At 38.7% G+C, this 19,693-nt stretch overlaps 1 protein-coding gene across 2 annotated transcripts in view; it reads left to right on the top strand.

The window, feature by feature from the left end:
• Positions 1-1,023: 1,023 nt before the first annotated feature.
• Positions 1,024-19,693, top strand: part of ATXN1 (ataxin 1) — a 224,421-nt gene continuing 205,751 nt past the window's right edge. Inside the window, exons 1-2 of one of the 2 annotated variants that reach the window (XM_083360664.1) lie at positions 1,024-1,260; positions 9,308-9,436. The gene's annotated coding sequence lies outside the window, so the exon portion shown is untranslated. Of the gene's footprint in view, positions 1,261-2,293; positions 2,387-9,307; positions 9,437-19,693 lie in introns of those variants that run through there. The other variant, XM_083360665.1, reaches the window with a different exon arrangement.

Raw genomic sequence — 19,693 nt, forward strand, 5'->3', positions numbered from 1 at the left:
GGCAGCCCCTGAGATATTGGAACACTGCTATCATGTCACCCCTAGTCCTTCTCTTCGTTAAACTAGACATACCCAATTCCAGCAACCGTTCCCTGTATGTTTTAGCCTCCAGTCCCCCAATCATCTTTGTTGCTCTTCTCTGTACCCTTTCTAGAGTCTCTACATCTCTTTTACATCATGGTGACCAAAATTGGATGCAGTATTAGTAGTAGTGTTATCTGGGTATACCACCAATTCTCCCACTATCACCCACGTAACTGCATATTGAGGTAGCCGAGCTTCTGTAACAAAGAGAATAAGCACTGTATGCCAATGGTGAAGTACAGAACAGTGATGGATTCGCAGTTACCTGGTGCAAGCATCTCTCGACTCTTTGCATGCTACTATGACATAGGACAAAATTCCCCCTCATGCCTGTGATCATTACTACAGTCATGCCTCAGCATGAACTAGGTCAGGGGTAGGCAACCTTGGCTCTTTTATGACTTGTGGACTTCAACTCCCAGAAATCCACCAGTCATAAAAGAACCAAGGTTACCTACCCCGGAACTAGTCAACTTACTATCAAGGAGCAAACTCTATGAAAGTTACTGTCCATTCTGAGTATAGATGCATATTAGAAGGTTTTTAGGTATTCCCCCCCCCCCAAATGGTATCACTTGCAAGAGTCTGTTTAAAAAAGGCAATAGTTGCCTCAATATCCCTGTGAGGTTTGGGGACTTCAGTGAAGGAAGAGGACAGACCCATAGGGAAGAATATGTGCTTAATTTAGGATAGAGAATCATGAAGGAAAGGCAAGGAGAAGTGCAACAAAACCCCACATTCTTTGCTATTAGAAGGAAAGGGTTAAGGCTGGCTTGGCCAGGCTCTGTTGTGCGTATGCAATAATCTGTGTGGCTCTCTTGGCCGTCTGACAAAGAGTTGCCTCCTTCTCCTCCACCCCTTTGCATGAAGTAGGATCCTTGAGCTAACGCAGAGGCTGCCAACTGCTCCATATTTGCCTTCTATTACACATTTACATACTGGAGAAGAGAGGAGCGAGCTTCTATCCGCAGACATCATTTCTATTACAGTTGGTAAGGAAGCAACTGTATCACAACCGAAGGGGGGGGGGGAAGAAATAAATTATTTTTTTCTTTCTTTTTTTTTAAAAAGCCAAATAAAATAAAATAAAATCCCGAACCCTCGAGATCAACTGGCAAGTATTTTTTTTTCCGGTCCGCCTTCCCCACACCCCAGTCTCCACTGACACTTTATACAGTAAGTGGCTTTTTAAAAATTCCTCCTCTGCTTTCGCTTCTTTCGCTCCCCTCCCCCCCTCCCACCCCAAAGCAAGCCTCCAGATATTTCCAGCTGGAAAAACACATACAAGGTTACTGGAAAAGGGGGAAGGGCGACGTAACGCTCCGTTATTGCCACGGCTTGGAAGTCGCCCTGTAAGAATTCTTCTAAATTGCATCGCTTCTTTCTTCCTCTCGTTTACCCCCCCCCCCCACCACCGCCTCTCTCTGCCCCCCCCTCCGCCTCCCCCCAACACCTTCTCCCGGCTTTCGTGTCGAGGAGGCTGGAGCGAGAGGAAGGAGGAGAAACCAGGCCAGGCTGGTGTTATTTTTACGTGCTGTGGGTGGTGCCCGGCTGAAATTCTTTGCATTCTGGGCATACGAGAAATGCCCCCCCCCTCCCGCACCCTCCTTAAAAGCAGAGAGTAAAGAAAGAACAGGAAGTCGCATGACAACCCCCCCAGCCCAGCCCAGCCCAGCGCCCATTTGGCATTTTGTGCGGGGCTAGCTCGGCTTTTTCCCTCCTCTCTATAAAGCATCCAGGGCGCGCATTGGCGTTAAAGCGGGACTGCTGCTGAGAGCTGCCCGCGCCCTTCCCGCCGCCTCGTCCCCCGAAGTGCGTGACTGCGCCCGGGGAGGGGGGGAACCATCGGTGCGGGAAGTCGGGCGACGGGGAGCGTGCGGCTTAAGCACAGGCCGCGGAGTTTTGAGCGCGTCCCGAAGCAACGCCCTCCGCCGGCTGCCTCGCTGGCCGCCGCCGCCGCCGTCTGGCTAGCGTCGCGTTCCTCTCTCTCTCTTGCCGCTGCTAAAGGCCGGCTGGGCTGCCGAGGGCGAGCGGAAGAGCGCCCGCCCTTCTCCCCTCCCCCGGCTTGATAGTAGGGAGGGCCAGCCGTCGCTGCGCTGTATAGTACGGGGCTGGGTGCTTGCCGGAGGGGTGAATGAAGCGAAGAGGCGGCGCAGGAGGAGGAGGAGGAGGAGGAGGAGGCGGCTCTGGGACTGGGATGTGCCCAGCAGCGGTAGCAGTTCCAGCTCCTCCACTATGCTCCTACATTCAGGCCCCAAATCGGCTGGAGGCTCCTCCGGGCACTACAGCAAGGAGTCAGTGAGTGAGTAAAGGCCACTGCTGGGCACGGGCGAGGAGGTAGGGCTCCGTTACAGGTGGGGGCCTGTGTTCCCCTTCACCTTGACCCATCCTCCCCGGCAGCTTCTGCTTTTCACCTTCCGCTAGGCTTTTCTCGGGGAGAAAAGACGCACCGTGCAGGACCTGCCAGGGGCTGCCAAGGTTCTGCCAGGAAGGAATTGCCTTTTTCTTTTTATTTTTTAAATAGACACGACGGAGTTGCCCCCCCCTTTAAGAAAAAGGAAGGGGGGGGGGGAGGAAGGAGAAGAAGAGAGACAATTCCGCGTATCGCTGCCTTTGAATCCTGTTTTGTGTCTCTCGGTGCTGTCCTGCTTCCCGTCACTCACTCTTAAATTATTTTTGCAAAAGTTACCTTGTTTTAGTTTCCCCAAAACCTTATGGTGATCTCGAAGGCTCGAAACAATTGCCTACCCCCTCCAAAAAAAAAAATGTTAGAAAAGTATTTTCTGCATAAGTCGATCTGTGTTGAAATGCTAAGGTAACAACAAAATAACATTTTAAAAGGCAGGATACCTGAGGTGTTTTGGATTTTGTAAAAAGAGCCGCAAAAAAGAAAGAAAGAAAAAGATCACAATCCAATGATGAAAAGAGAGCAAATTGAAAGCTTGTTATATAATGCCACACTATGTGGCTAACAAGAACAAGCTATTTTTATTTTGTTTACCGTAAGGTATGCAATAGGGACTCCTCCAGAATAATATTTTTCCCTAGAATTGGAGGAGGAAGGAAATCCCATACTTTATAATTTCCTAATGTGCATAATAATTAGTTTTACAATTATGTATTTGGGTAACCACAATTATGTAGTTGCATGTCTTAGTTTGTGGATTCTTTTTTACACATTTGAATACAAAATATTTCATGATGGAGGTGATTAAATCTTTAGCAATCCACATTTTGTGTTTTTGACAGGTTTAGTAAATTAGATATGAATCAGTGTAACCAGTTACTTTGGTGACATTCTGGGGCAGCTTATTACAATCTCCAGTGAAACCTTAGCAAATTCAGATTTCATCAGTCAATGTGGATTTGTTTGGCTGGCTGGTGAGGACAGCCTAGTGTTATTGCTCTCAGAACAAGGGTTATGAATGAGGAAGAGATAACTGATGAGATACTGTATTACTTAGAGTTATAGGTTTATTTTTCTCCTATTAACTGTTTTACAGGTCATTTTGTGTTGAATAGAACTCTCCTTATTCTCATCGACAGTAAATGTAAGCAAAAAAAGCTGATAGGTTTTCCACATTTCTCTCTGTGCATATGTATGTGTGTGCGTGTGCACTCATGTAGAGACATGTCACTGGTGTAGGTTTCACTGCACTCTCTCTAGCCCTGATCAGTCATGTAATTAGATTGAGGTGCCATGGTAACAGACAGTATATTCATCGTCCATTCAGGTGCATTTTTCTTGTGACTGGGGTACCTCGGATGGGCTTATGTCGCAGGCATGAACAACTTTTTAGTCACTTGTGTATTATTAATGTGTTGCCTCTTTGCATGCGATGTACGTAATTTCTATAAATATTGAAGTGGAAAAAAATTAGAGGCTGCATGTAATATTGGAGTAATTTCAACTTTGAATTTAGGAGTTGAAAGTCATAAGATATTCTGTACAGCATTATATTTTTTATTTTTCTTGTTTATAGAGCTTGAGCAGAGGAGTGCTTCTTCACATTAGAAATTAGGTTAAGCTGCTTGCTGTATATTCTCTCTTTTTTAGTTTTTTTCAGAGGCTTGTAAAATTATAAACAGCGGTAATGGTTCATCCCTCTTCTCTGTGTGAATTTCTGAGTGCAATTGAAAATGTTTAACTGAAAGGTATTATTATTTGAGCTACCAGAAGGCATTTGTGGTTGCTTTTAAACGCAGAGGAGCTTCTTTTTAAGTTTAAACTTCCTTTGAGTTTTAGTTGGTTTATGGTTGGTATTTTACTTTGAAGAAATCCTTTAGGGCAGCTTTGTAGGACAGGCAACTTTGGCTGTTTGCCTCTTTGTTTCAGTGGGACTATCCATACATATTTTGAATGACAGCAGCTTTTTAGCAGCATCATATTTTATTAATTGGATTACTTTAAGGATTAATTTGATAGGTATTTAATTTGATGCTGAGAACTGAGATTTTAGATTTTTCTTTTTTATTCCTTTCCATCTGCAATGAAACAAGCTTTAGAGAATTTTTAATCAGCCCCTTTATATTTTCACAAGAGTGGCCAGTGTAACTTCTTTTATGTGTGTCTATATCATCTTTATTGTCCAAATGTGTCTTGTATGTTCAGAACATCAAAACACTGCAGGAATTTAAAGACTCCAACCCTTAAAAAATATTGTAAACATAATAGCTTGCAGCTTCCTGGAATGCATTTTCTGGCTCTGTTGTTGATTGATGAATGACTTTTGCATCCCAGTTTCTAAAATTTACACAATGTTTATCAGGAGCATGTAGGTTTGTAAGTAATTCATGGTAAGGTTGTCATCTTGGATCCTAAATAGTATCATTAGATTTTCCCATAAAGACGTTTTGTGTAAATAGAAAGTTGTATAGTATGCAAATGTCGTGAACGTGTATTGTTAGTAGACCAACAAATGCCTGTAGCTTTTTAAAACTTCAAAGTTTATACTAAAAAAAATCTGATTCAGTAAAATAATTTGAGTTTGTTGCTTAACCATTTGAAGGCAGGAATCATACATGATACTGTACTTTCAGTGGAATGCAAAAGTTAAGAATCCTGATGCCTTAGTTTATGAATTTGTAGAAATTATTTTTAATCTGAACTACAGCAACTAATGTAGGTAACATTGCATTTTAGTCTAAAATTATTGTTATTTCATTGTAATATAAATAGATTTTATTTGTTTTTACCTATTAAGAGGTAAGGGAAGGCTTTCGAGAAAATAAAACAAGTTGAAATTTAATAATAATGACAGTGTATTTGTTTGAAGGCCATGGTGAGCATACCGGTAATATAAATATTTTAACAGTTTCTTTAATGGTGTACATAATTTTTCAATAGTTTTATTTATTTATTTTGTATCACTGTTTCAAGCACAATATTAAATTTAGGGAAGAGCAAAGCTTTTTATTATGGTTAATACATTTTTAATGCAAAGTAAAACACATTAATGCCAAAGATTCATATTTGTATACTTCTTTGTCCCATGTTGATTTTAAAAAAAGTTATATTTTGCTTTGCTCCAAGTTATCACAATATTAGTATTTGGAACCTTCATCTCCATTAAACATTTTGAAACTGGAAATGTTTGTTTAATTATTTATTTTTAGTATTGTTTATTACAAGCATATTTTTCATCTCTATATTTAATTGGCATACTTCTCTCTGGAGTCTCCACTTCACTTCTGGTGATAATCATTTAGAGAAGTTTCTCACATGAGCAGTCCTGTTAAGGAAGGCTGTTATTAGTTTGCAGACTCCATCAAATTCTCTTCAGATTTCTGTTTTGAGCCAGTGTGTCCTGTCCAGCAGTCTGAAAACAAAAAGAAATGAATGTGACAGAAAGAGGGACATAGAATAGATTTTATACAATGTCTGTTTCTCATTGTCCTGCTACTATGATATGATTGATTTTTTAAATAAAGCTTTATGAATGTATAGGAATGCTTTAGACCTATGACTGAGATATCTGAAGAATGATGTGCTTTCACTTTGGACTTCCAAAGTTAGTGCAAGGGCTTTTATTGTAAGTTACATTTGATAAGCAACCTTTTCTGATTATATTTTTTTTAAGTGTCAGATGATCTTTATGGTAGTATTTACTACAGCATTGTCTATTGTGTCATAAAACGTATCTAGTTCTTTGCTCTGACAGCTTGAGGCAGTGCTTTACATATATTGGTGTCTATGAGAACAAAAGTAGGCCTCACTTTTTCTCCTCTTTGCTACCTCAGTAGTGAATGTTGACTGAAATGTTTATTAAGTTCAGGCATAATTTGTTAAGAAGTTTCATTGTTGAGAGAATCCTTGAGTGCTTTGCTGGCCCATTGATCTGGTGAATAATTAACTGTTTAGGTGGAATTCATGTACTTAGTACAAATAATAGATTTAGAGTGCAATTCTCTTTCCACTTATCTGGGAGTAAATTCAGTGAATTGAACAAAAATATTCATTACTCATGTAGGGTTATCCTATAATATGACTAATGTAAGAAATTAATTTTAAAAGCCTTGCAGATTAAACTACAGAGTTCTGGGGGTAACATTGTATACTGGAATTTAAACAAAGATAATGTGAACATCTTGATAAAATTTTAATATGTGAATTATTTTCACAATTTTAAGAGATTGTGATTTAAACTGGATATTTTTGGTGAACTTTTAAAAGGGAAATCAATAATTATGGATATAATACACTAAAGAAGGTCTCTTGTACAAGCCTGATTTAAATGGGATATGTGGACAAAATAGGATATATAAAGGAAATCTTAATACTGCAGATTGTGCCCGATTTGATTAAATCTTCAGCTTAATTTGAATTAAAATAAAGTATAAAGTTCCAGCAGGTGGCGATACATGGTCTATCTTTTCTGGCTCAGAAGCTAAGCAGTCAGACTTGATTAGTATTTGGATGGGAGACCACCAGGATATAATATATACTGGAGTAGGAAGTTGGGAAAACATTCTGGAAGAAAGAAGGGGCAAACCACTTCTGTATTGTTGCAAAAAATGACACAAACATCTTCATAAAACCACCAGGAATTTAGCTTGTTAAAAAAGATTTTACAGATGGAGTTAAAAAGTACAGAGGGGTATACATATATGTGCAAGCATATAATTTCAAGGGGGAATGTAATGCTTTTCAGCATATGGTTTCAAGAAACCTGAAACTATATGTTATAAAACAAGCTGATCCAAAGAAAGGAAATGTAATGTACTTATTTATATTTGTAAGAGCTTGTACTTTAAATATTGCGCTGTGTTGGGAATAATGTAGCAACCATAAAAATGAGGAAAAAGATGATAAAGTACTTCAGCTGATCCCAGAACTTTTTTTTATTAAATCACTTTCTTCTTATATTGTTGTTTAAGTTAAAAAGTTTCTGCTGAGGTTTTGGGAATGGTGCATTCTGATAGAGAAGTAAATACCTTTAACTTTTTAACAATTTTATGTTATTTATGTTATTAGATGTTCTAATAATGGGTGGGTTATTCTTTTAAAAATATGCTATAATACAGAGGTCCCCAATCTTTTGGGCACCAGGGACCAGTTCTGTGGAGAGAGGTTTTTCCACGGACCGGAGGGTGCATGGTTTTGTGTGCTGCCTGCATCCTCCGGATGGGGCTTTGCTTGTTTGTGCGGACTGGCTGCTGGCATGCCACGGCCCGGTACTGGTACACAGACCGGGGGTTGGGGACCCCTGCTATAATAGTTTCAGATTCTTGTTATTTATTTTCTGATACTTCAGTTTAATGAGAAAGCTTCTCTTGTAGACACTTCTTTTGCAAAAGAAGACAGATCTATATACATCTTGTCCCTGTGATATCATCATAGGCTGGTTTCACAATTTTGTCCAAGTACTAAGCAGAATTCAGTGTGTCGCTGTAGCTAACTGTGTGATGCAGATTTAGGTGAATTTTCTCTGTTATTGCACAGGCTTGTGATAGCACTCTTATGTGTCATCTGGCAATATTGACCTCTGTTGTGTCATACAAGAGCAATTCATTTGTATTGGCCTGATTCTGAGGATTTTTCTTGTTTTGTATTGTTTTGGGGTTAATGAAATGTATGGTCTATTCCAGGAAAGAAACGATGGTTTACAGGCTACAATGAATACAATTTGGTATCACATTAAATCAGAACAACATTATAGCTTAACACAAGGCAGGCTATTTGGTGCATTCCAGATCTTTTAAAGTCCTGCATTCCCTCATCTTCGGCTGTGCTCACTAGAGATTGTAGGAGTTGAAATTGAAAGCTATCTGGAAGGCAGTTGGCTGTCTATTCCTGGCTTTACATTATGGTTTATCTGGTGGTATTCTGTTGTGAAGCTGCTGCTTTGTAGTGTGTGTTTCAAATAGCTACATTTATCTCTCCATTTTACTCAAACTTAACTAAATCCAAATTTTTTTTGAATGCTATCTTCTGCTTCCTCATTTTATTTTTGTTACAACACTCACCAAGAAATATAGCTTATTTGTCTGCTTCACCACAGGGAGATTTGAGTCTGCTATTGTTATCTTTTGACATGATGAGGTTCTTTGAATTTTGCTGCATTATATTTTAGCTTTGGAGAGGGGAGAAAGAAGGAGAATATATCATATCTTAATTTCTTTAAAATTAAGCTAATATATCAGAAAGCATCTGTCATGTCAGTCTTTACATCAAGCAAGACAGTTTGATGTAAAGATAAAGTAAAAAAAAGAATAGAGTTATGTTTAAAGGTCACAGATTTTGAATGATTTTCTGAAACCAAAAAAAAATCCTTTTGATATTTGCTATATTGTGCCAACGCATTGCAATAAATCCCCATTTGTTTGAGAGGCATCTTCTGAAAGCAATTTTAGGATTCCTTTCTGAAATTGCATTCTGACCAATACTATCCAGTAAGTCAATTGCAGATATTACAGATGTCTTTGAGTAATTTTAGCAATGCACTCTATTGGGTTATTTTAACAATGTAACATTGAGTGGTTTTAGCAATATAATCTAGCATATTCCCAAGTAATCCTCATTGAGCTCAATGGGACTTCTTTTCAGATAATGTGCATTGAATTGCAGCCTAACAGACATTGTAGTGGCGTAACCTATGAGAGGTATAGCCCGCTTCATCATCCATTATTCTGCTTTATTCAAAACGCATTTCATATACTTGCTTCTTTGTAAATGGATGGTAAATTATTAACTGCTTTTCTTGTATTTTTTGCCTTTCTTCAGATTTTCAGTCACAGACACATCAAGTTAAAGAGACAATCTAAGCACTGAGCTTTTTTCTTCACCTTTTCAAGACAACTGCAGCAACAAGTTTTACCTTTCCTTAAAAGGTGCTCTTTTTCCCAAAATAAGGTGAGAAAATAGTACTTTCTTTTCAATAATGTATTTTACAAAAGAGTTTTAATTTGTTCTGGTTTTTGATGCAGTTTATAATTTAATATTAGAGACAAAACACAATATGCTCTTCTGTGTAAGGAATAATTTTTACTCCTCGGCCCTGGAAGTCTCACACAAACTGCACCATTTCCAATGATTTTTACAGCATCATTTCTGCTTCCAGGTTTTTTCCAAGCCTAGTTCACCTTTTAAGAATTGACTGCTCCTATTGATATATTCCATGAATGTTGTGTTTGTTATGTTCTGGTATAAAGTAAGATGTCTTCCTAATTGCTGAGCATATTAGATTTGCATTCTGGTTGTTACTCACTTGATTCTAGAGCAGGTGAGGGCAATAGTGGTTCCAAGAAGTGCCCTATCTGGATAAGGAATATTGGGAGTGGACAGAGGACAGTTTTTTAATGTAATGAGTTATCCCACCATTTTCATTTCTCTTTACCTACAAAACAAGGTCACCTATCAAAGTTTCAAAATGGATAACCACCGCTGTTATTGATCAATGTGGTAAAATACTAAGCACATATGATACTTCAAAAGAAAACAACATTTCTGAGTCCCATGGACATACACATTTATATACAGAAGTTATAAATATTACAAGTGTGACAGTATTGTCAGAGTCTGACTGGAAATGTGCTTTTCCTAATTACCTCCACTGTTTTAAAGACCTATTCCTGTGCTTTTTCTTTTATACTTGACCACTTTCCTGGGTCTACACATTGCCATGTTCTCTTGTGCTGTTTTCCTGGATTAATTAATTTTCCTGGATTAATTTTAAGAGCCTTGGTGGAGCAGTGGGCTAATGCCTCCTTAAGTAACACCAGCTGCCTGCAATTAGTGCAGGTTCGCATCCCACCAGGCTCAAGGTTGACTCAGCCTTCCATCCTTCCGAGGTAGGTAAAATGAGGACCCAGATTGTTGGGGGCAATTAAGCTGACTTTGTAATAATGCCGCTTGGGGTGTGTGTGAAAGCCCTAATAAGCAGGCATATACATAGAATGAAGGCTACTGCTAAGCTTGTAAGCCGCCCTGAGTCTTCGGAGAAGGGCGGGATATAAATGGAATTAAAATAAAAAAAAATAAAAATTAATTCCTAAGGAACATTGGATTCCTGTTATCCCAAGAACCATTTGTGGGTCCTCATGTGCACTGAAAGTTGACAAAGTAATTTCCTTCCATTTTCTGTTTACATCCAGAAAAAAGTGATTTAGCACCCCACTTACCAATATATCTTTAAATTATGGTGCCTAAAATATATTTTATTGTGGGTGGGAGGTACAGTATTGTATTTTTAAAAAGAATAATTGAAAGAACTATTAAGTTGTAAAGATGTGCAATTTACACTAAGTGTCTAACTGAAATGGAAAGAGCATGGTTAAATTGTGACATTGATGAATGCTAGATAAAACAGGTTCATACTTGTACCATTGTATGCTTTGTCGCTGTAGAGAAAATTATAGACTAACTAATAGAACAGATTGGTAAATTATATTATAATAGCACTAATATTTATTTGGTGCCAGCAGCAGTATTTCATTGTGTGTATTTCAGTTACTAGCCACCTTTACAATGTGAATGATGAATAATAGAGAGCTTTTGATTTCTATGATGCAGCCAATCTGTTTAATCTGATCATTTATTCCAACTCATATGGACTTTTAGGATCTGTATACAAATTTGTTGGCATGTTCTTATGCCCTTTTCAGGGCCAGTTTGGATTTCACCATTAGGTAGAATGCTGATATTTGGTATAGAATTTGTTTATAGTATTATCAGGGTAAAGTTTAGTGGAAAACTCTTAAAGGGGTGATATTTAATTGATGACATTGTTCATAATCAGCGCTGAGAGATTTATGCAAGCCAGCACTGTATCATTGGAAATGTGCTATAGTTTTTTTCATTTATTATTACTGTTTCCTGTATCTTAAATCTTGATTTCAAATATTGGCTTCAAAGAAATGTTGGACTTGCTTCAGAAAGCACTTGGACCAGTTCCTGGAAGTCAGAGAGAGCAGTATCAATTAGTGTCACTGTCTTTGAAGGCCATTCGCCTTTCACTTTGGGACACTAGTGGACTTTCTTGTGTCCTTGATTGGCCACTGTGGGAACAAAGTGCTAGACTAGATGGGAGGGAGGGTCCAATCCAGCAGGACATCGCTTTTGCTTTTATGTTCTGATTATGGAAATGTGTGGTTGATAGGGATGTTTTTATGATATGGTTCCAACACATCAATGATCAAAGCAAATTTCAAAAGAGGTTGGGATAACTAGAACTGTTTCTAGTGTAAGCTATCATATATATTTCTATTTAGTTTAAATGTTCATGACGATAGGAGTACAGACTTCTTCACTTCTAGATACTGTACAGTTCTTAACTTGATGCAGTTGTCATCCTTGTTTAATAAGATGAAAATGTGATTCATCAGTTTGAACAAACAAACCACCTGAATGTGCTCCTATATTTTGTGTTGCATGTAATGATCCTTGCTGGGGTGGAAAGACTGACATATTTACAGAGTAACTATAATCAATACTGATAGCATTTGGAGTACTACTGTGTGGATACTTACACACAGCTTTGTTATTTGCCATGTTTCCTTTGGATTGTTGGTTGTATGCATATCCTGGTGCTTTTTCATTCTTATTTCTGTAAAAATATTTGAAATTAGTATTCATATTTGTAAATGTTTTTTAAAGACAAAAAAAGTTGTGGGGAAGGTATTAGTGCCCCCTGCTGTTTGAGTGAGAAAACTTTTATTCAACAGGAATGGAAAAATTAATTTTAGTTTGCTTTCACTATACGGTATTTAATTGTATTTAAGAGGAAATTCTTTTTAAAATGTTGTCTAGTGTTGATGAACTGTTAATATTGGCTGATGATTAAAACTGACTGAGTGGTATTGTAATTCTTTACAAGCATCCTGCATTCAAAGTTTTTAAGATACTTTAGTTCAAATATTATTGGTGGTTTCTTGTAAACACAACATATATGAAAAGGTCTGGAGAATGCTTTAATGATGTGAACAGAAGTGCTTCTCAAGCCCGCTCATATTCATGAACTACAATTATTATTATTATTATTATTATTATTATTATTATTATTATTATTATTAATTAAATTTATATACCGCCCTTCTCCCGGAGGACTCAGGGCGGTGAACAGGGCATATAAATAGAAATACAAAAGTTAAAAAAGGATTAAATAATTGCCCAATTAAAACAATCACAATATAAAACCCATTAAAACCCTAACGTTCCCCCATGAGGCCAGGCCAGCTTGTTCAAATAAATGGGTCTTTAACCCTTGCCGGAAGGAGCGAAGATCCGGTGCCGTCCGGAGCTCAACCGGCAGTTGATTCCATAAAGACGGGGCGCCCACAGAGAAGGCCCTCCCCCTGGGGGCCACCAGCCAGCATTCTCTGACCAGAGGCACCCTGAGGAGGCCCTCTCTGTGGGAACGCACAGGGCGGAGGGAAGTCAACGCCGCAGCAGGTGGTCCCCGAGGTATTCCGGACCCATGCCATGTAAGGACTTAAAAACCATCACTAAGACCTTGAACCTCACCCGGAAGACAACTGGTAACCAATGCAGCTCGCGGAGCAAAGGTGTAACATGGGAGTACCGGGAAACTCCCAAGACAACTCTCGCGGCCGCATTCTGTACCAGTTGGAGCCTCCGAGTGGTCTTCAAGGGAAGCCCCAGGTAAAGAGCATTGCAGTAGTCCAGACGAGAGGTCACGAGCGCATGAGTGACCGTACACAGGGCATCCCGGTCCAGATAGGGCCGCAACTGACGCACCAGGTGAACCTGAGCGAAAGCCCCCCTAGTCACGGCTACTATGTGATCTTCCAAAGTAAGCTGTGAATCTAGGAGGACTCCCAAGTTGCGAGCCCTATCCACGGGGGTAAAAACTCACCCCCCATAGAAAGAGATGGAACATTTTGAATGTCCCGGGATGCCGGAATGTACAGCCACTCGGTCTTGTCAGGGTTGAGCTGAAGTCTGTTCCTCCCCATCCAGACCCGAACCGCCTCCAGGCAACAGGACATCACATCGAGGGCATCACTGGGGTGGTTTGGGGTCGAAATGAAAAGTTGGGTATCATCAGCGTATTGATGATACCCAACTCCAAAACCACGAATGATCTCACCCAGCGGTTTCATGTAGATGTTAAACAGGAGAACATTAGAAAATAGTGGACAATGGTTGCTTTTTCTGTACATGTATTCCTCACTTAATGCTCATAGTTCTGTTGCTAAGTGACACCATCATTAAACATCACATGGCCATTCTGGATTTATGATGTAATTAATTTTGCTGCAGTCATGAAGCAAATCATTTGCAGTCATTAAGTGAAACATCATGTGACTGCAATTTGCAATTTCATTGCTGGCTTCTCCATTGACTTTGTTGGCTGTGAAACTTGTAAATGTGATCACATGATTGTGCAACACTGATGATAATAAATGCATTGTCATAAGTTTGAACAGGCACTAAACAGGGCAGTCATTAACTGAGAATTACTGAGTATATGTATCTGTTTTTGTTTCTTTCAATGAAGAATTAAAAATTTCAGTAAGCTAATTAAAAATACAGATCTCCTTTGAAATACTGTGTACCTTCAGTTTCACCCAATGACAAATTTAAGGTGCTAATTTTTATTAAATAGGTCATATCAGAACTGCTTTTTGTTCTATTCCAACTCCAGACAGGTATTTTTCAGTACTACTTTCTCAGTTGTGTACAATACATTAGTTAATCTAGTAAAGAATTCTTTAGTAAAAATAATTGTTCAGTGATTCTTCAATTTCTTAGCATTTCAAGTTATGGCATAGTATGTAAAAGCCCTGTATGACGATCTTATATTAGGGAAAAGAAAAGCACTTGTAGTTTATGCCCCATTTGAGTTCAATTATGTAGGTAGCTATTTCCAGATCAAGAACATCCTTTTTGAGTTAGAAATTATAATTGTATTCATAATACCAGTTGTACTTAATATGCTGATTGATGCAAGAACATTGAAAACAGTTAATCCTGTCTGATTTCAACACTGAAATCTTATTTCTTAGGATTCCAATAGTTGAATTTCCATGAATACATGTTCTTATAAGACTTATAAAGTAAATACAGTAGATTCATAATTATGTTATGAGGTTTTGTTTTTACTGTTTGCTTTCCTGTTAGGATTATGGTGCATAAAATGGGTAGCTATATGAGTTGTTTAATAAATAAAAATAGGTGGCACCTTGCTGTTCCTACCTAATACTTGTAGAGTCACATTATTAGCGTCATGATTTTTTTTAATATCAACACACGCACTTACAAAACATGGTGTTCTTGCATTTAGATAAATACATGACAGAATTATACAAATATATAATTCTATATAATATTGGATTTTAAGTGGGAAGGTATCGATATGGGAAATTCTTGCCATGTTAACCGTTTCTCCTTTTCATGGGGTAACCTTAAGAATTTTTTTTGGGTAACATCTGTTTGGATTATTTTGAAATCTTAATACTAGGTTTATTGTCAACATACCACTAGTGGTTAAAATGAGAATGAGATATAATACTGTGAGTCTGTGACATATGACTAAGAGACACCTTGCCCCCTTTTAGCAATTGTATGTCATCTGTTTCAGAGTCATAATTACTTCATAATTCCCATTTGATAATTACTTTATTTCCTAATGAGTTACTTAATAGTGATGGGATTGTTAAACAGACTTCATTTAATCTGAGCTTCAGAGGCATCTATGAGGATCTAAGGGTATTATTGTTCTGTACCAGCCTGCTACCGGCCCTGCAGAAAAGGCAGGGACAACCCCTTTTACAAGAAGGCAAGAGGCTGGAACTAAGCCTGCCAAATTTATGGACACAAAAGCAAACAGAACAAGACACGAACCATGAAACAGGAGCTATTCAAACGGTTGCCTTCAGCAAACCAGCCCTCCCACGCATTCCCCTTTTAAACAGTTCAGGGCGTGGCTTCTCTCTGCCTCCTTCCGAGGTGCCCCATTGCCTTCCTCTGTTTACTCCTGATTGACTGCCTCCTGCGTCGGGCATCCTTGAACAGGGCCAGCTGTGGGTCATCTTCATCCACGCTGTCAGGCTCACACAGCTGGGTCTGCGTCATAACCAGGTGGGAGGGGCCTGGCTGAGGGCTCTCATCAGCAAGCTCTCCAACACCCCCCTCCTCCTCCTCTGAATCGTCCGACCCAACTGCCGAACCCACAGGCTGACCCTGAATCACAACAATTATATATATATTTTTAATGCTGCCTTCTTGCTATTAAAATTTAGTTCGATGGAAGACAACTGAACAATGGCTGTTATAAGTCATCTATGGTATCCCTTTAATCAAAACTGATTTTATATTTGCTTCAACTATATCAATAAATCCCTGAGTATTGTAGGGTTATGTTGTGCCCAGTGAATATAGAAACCTTCAAGTGTTGTTTCGCAGCTCTGAAGTTTTGAAATCTTTTTGTTCTCATCCCATCGAGGAAATCAAAATAATAAAAATTATTGTAGTAAGTTTTAAGAGTATTCTTCTGTAGATCAGGGAACTTCATACTTTTAGGTACTTTTCCTAATTACTGTAGCTTGCCTTTGCTCTTGACCTAAAGTATAGGTAGTTACCTATGACTAGGACAATTGTATAACATTCTTAATTAATGCGATTGAGGGGAAAAAATTCTGTTTGAGGTGTAAAAGTGGTTTGAGGTGTAAAAGTGATTGGACCATTCAGACACACAAGAATGAATGAAAATGATAATTGTTTAGTGAGTATCTCCATAAAAAGGGGTATATTTTTTAATAAATAGATTAAATGCAATACTATTCATGTAGTGGCAAAGGAATGAATGGAAAAAGCAGGACTGAACTGATGGTTTCTTATGAAAAAGATAATTAGTAAAAAATGTAAGATTGATGTGAGAATTATTTGGTAATGACAAAAGTCGAACTTTGAAAAAAATGGATACTGAAGAAAAGGAAATAAGTAAAAGAAATAAGAATAGAAATAAAGCAACTATAGCAACAGTAATAGAGCTTAGATTTATATAGACTTCTATACCGTTCCATAGTGCTTTACAGCACACTCTGGATGGTTTACAATGTCAGCATATTGCCCCCAACAATCTGGGTCCTCATTTTACCCACCTTGAAGAATGGAAGGTTAAGTCAACCTTGACCCCCGTCAGGATCGACCTCCAGACCATGGGCAGGGTTTGTTCTGTCCCAGCCTATGTACATCCTTGTTAAATGCACAAGGACAAAACCTCTTTTGACAAATCGGCTGGAGACTCAGAAGAAAACAATCCCCTTTTGACAAGTAGGCTGGAGACTCAGAAGAAAACAAACCCCTTTTAATATTGGTAAAAAACCTGCCAAATGGTCCAAAAACAAAGGCAACAAAGCACAATCCAAATGGAGAAAATTGTCCACATGAAACAATGCAAAACACAGAATTATTCACTGGCAGTACCAACAGAACATGATCCCATGAAGTACTTTGCAACAGTTGCCTTCAGCAACCAGCACCACCCACACATTCCCTTTTTGTAATTCAGTCCTCAAGGCGTGGCTTCTCAATGCCTTCTCCCACTCCCCTGGAGTCGCCCCATTGCCTCCCTCTGGCCTACTCTCCTGGTCTGTCTTCATTTGCTGGCATCTCTCATGTCCTCCAAGTCTGACCCAGCCTCCCCACCCAGTTGCATCTCATTGTGAGCACGGAAGGGCCAGGCTCCTCACTGGAATGTAAGTCTTGGAGCTCATCAGAGCCTTCCTCCGACTCTGATGGCTCCCCAGGCCCCTCCTCCTCCTCCTCCTCAGATTCCCCGGACTCAGCTGCCAGGATCACAGGCTGGCATGGAATCACAACAGGGTTTGCCTGCAATACTGCATTTTAACCACTGTGCCCTCAGGGGAAGTTTTAATTATAGGAAGAGAAAGGATGAGTCCATTGTGTAAACGTATCGATATACTTTTGTAAACTTCATTTGGTTGAAATAGGATATCACAGGGCAACAATTTCTGAATCAACCTACCTCAGATGGGATAATTTAAAAAGTGTGTCTAAAAGCCAGGACCCATTATTCAGATGGGATTGAAACCTTGGCAGAGTTGGGCAGCTTAAGTGCTACTGCACCATCATGCTGCCATGTCAGCTGCAGTCTTGTGATCATCATTTTCACCACTCCCTGTCAGCTTCCCACAAGGATATTCCATGGGGAAGCTGGCAGGAAGGAAGTTGCTCCTGCTTTTTTGCCCACCCTTGGTCATTCTGCTTCTCTGTTTCAGTAAGAAAATACTGAGTACAGGTTGGCTGGTTGGAACATAAATTCCTCTCCCAGTAGAATTAATGGGACAATAAAAGAGGAGAATATGTGAGTTATCAGAGTGAAAAATTTTTGATTACAGTGTGCCACTGAAGTGTATGAAGTTTGCTCAAGTAACAGAAAATAGGATGAAGCCATTATAAGATGTGCAAATACGGGTATGTAGCATGAAGATTGTTGAGAGGGGTGAATTCTTGTTAAAAGCAAGAATAGCTATGGGTTAAAATGCTTATGTAGAAATTGAAAATGTTGGGAGAAACCTAAAAAATGGAATGCATTGGAAATGGATAAATGTGTAGTAAATTAGCAATCAATCAATCAAGGATAAATGGATGATGAATGTGCATGCGATAATGAAAATTAGTGATCAGTATCAAAGAGGGATGTTGAGATAGAATCTATATTCCCCATTGATTTTTACATCAGAAGTTTACAAAAGGTGATCACATGACCTTGGGGCATTGCAGCCATCATAAATACATAGCAGTTGCCAAATGTCCAAACGTTGACCACGGGGATACCGCAACATCAGTGGAAAAACAGTTATAGGTCACTTTTTTCAGTACTGCTGTAACTTCAGTCACTAAGCGAACCTGTTTATTTTATTTATTTTATTTTATTTTATTTTATTGAATTTATATACCGCCCTTTCCCGAAGGACTCAGTTTAAGTTAAGGACTGCTTGTATTATAGCAGGTGATGTTGGTGTTAGATTTCTTTTCTTCTTATTTCCTGCCTTTATTTTCTTTTGCTCATTATTTCTTCTCTTCTTTACATAATGTTGCTTATCCTGAAAGGAAAGATTGGGGCATGATGGTATGTGTATGTAGAGGAAATGGGAACCCAAAAGAGGCAGTAATTGCAGGCAATTACTCTTTTTGGAATGCATTTCCTTTCCCATTTGATAATGGAAGTGGGTTTTTTTTTTAATCTAGCAGACCCTGGAGGTTTTCAGATAGATGAATCAACACTGGGAGCAGTTTCCACATGGTGAGGAATGTATGCTGGATTGAGTATTTTCCTCACTGTATTATTTTCCTACCAAGGACAACTTAATTTTTGCTCTGAATTCAAAATATTTAGGCTGATGACAGAGCCTTCTGGATCTCAGAGACTACTACAGAGGCGGGTGGCCTAGGACACACTTAGGGAATACACTTTACAAATAAATGTCAGAATGGGGAAAATGGCTTTAGGATAGGCAAGGAAGGTTGACTAGGAAAGGGTGCAAATGAAATCCAGTAAATTATGTCCTGTGCTAGTAAATGACAAAAAAACAGGTTTTGGCCTTCTTTCATGTTCTAACATTTCTTCAGGTATTTGAAGAATGCTCTCATGTTGCCCTCAGCCATGCCTTTTCAACAGTTCTAGGTACCTAGTAACTGCAATCTCACATTGTTGACATTGGTTTCCAGTCCCTTGACATTTTTTTAATCCTCCTCTGAACTTATTCTAGTAGTTGATCTGAGTGCTTTCTGTTGTGTGACATCGAGAATTGGGCACAGTCCTTGAGGTAGAAATTATTATGTTCCATTGTATGTATAGTTGACATCTGAACTCAAAGGTCGTTTAAAACTTGAGGAATACTTGAATGGACAAATTCACATGTCATCTGTAATTTTAAAGGATTATGCATTTTATTTGTATGTTTTATAAGCAAGTTAATATATTTATTGAACACTTAGCAATTTACACTTTAAAAAATTACAATGAAGATGTTAAAAATAAGGATAACAACTAAACAGTTAAAATTAAAAGTTAATAGCTTCTACAAAAATATATTTTAAGGGCTTCTTTGAAAGCTATAAAGATGTTAGAACTTTCAACTATGCAGATAAAGTATATCTAAGTTAGGGTGCCCCTTCATG

This window comes from Vipera ursinii (genome assembly GCF_947247035.1).
Source record: "Vipera ursinii genome assembly, chromosome: 3".
NCBI classification, from domain to species: domain Eukaryota; kingdom Metazoa; phylum Chordata; class Lepidosauria; order Squamata; family Viperidae; genus Vipera; species Vipera ursinii.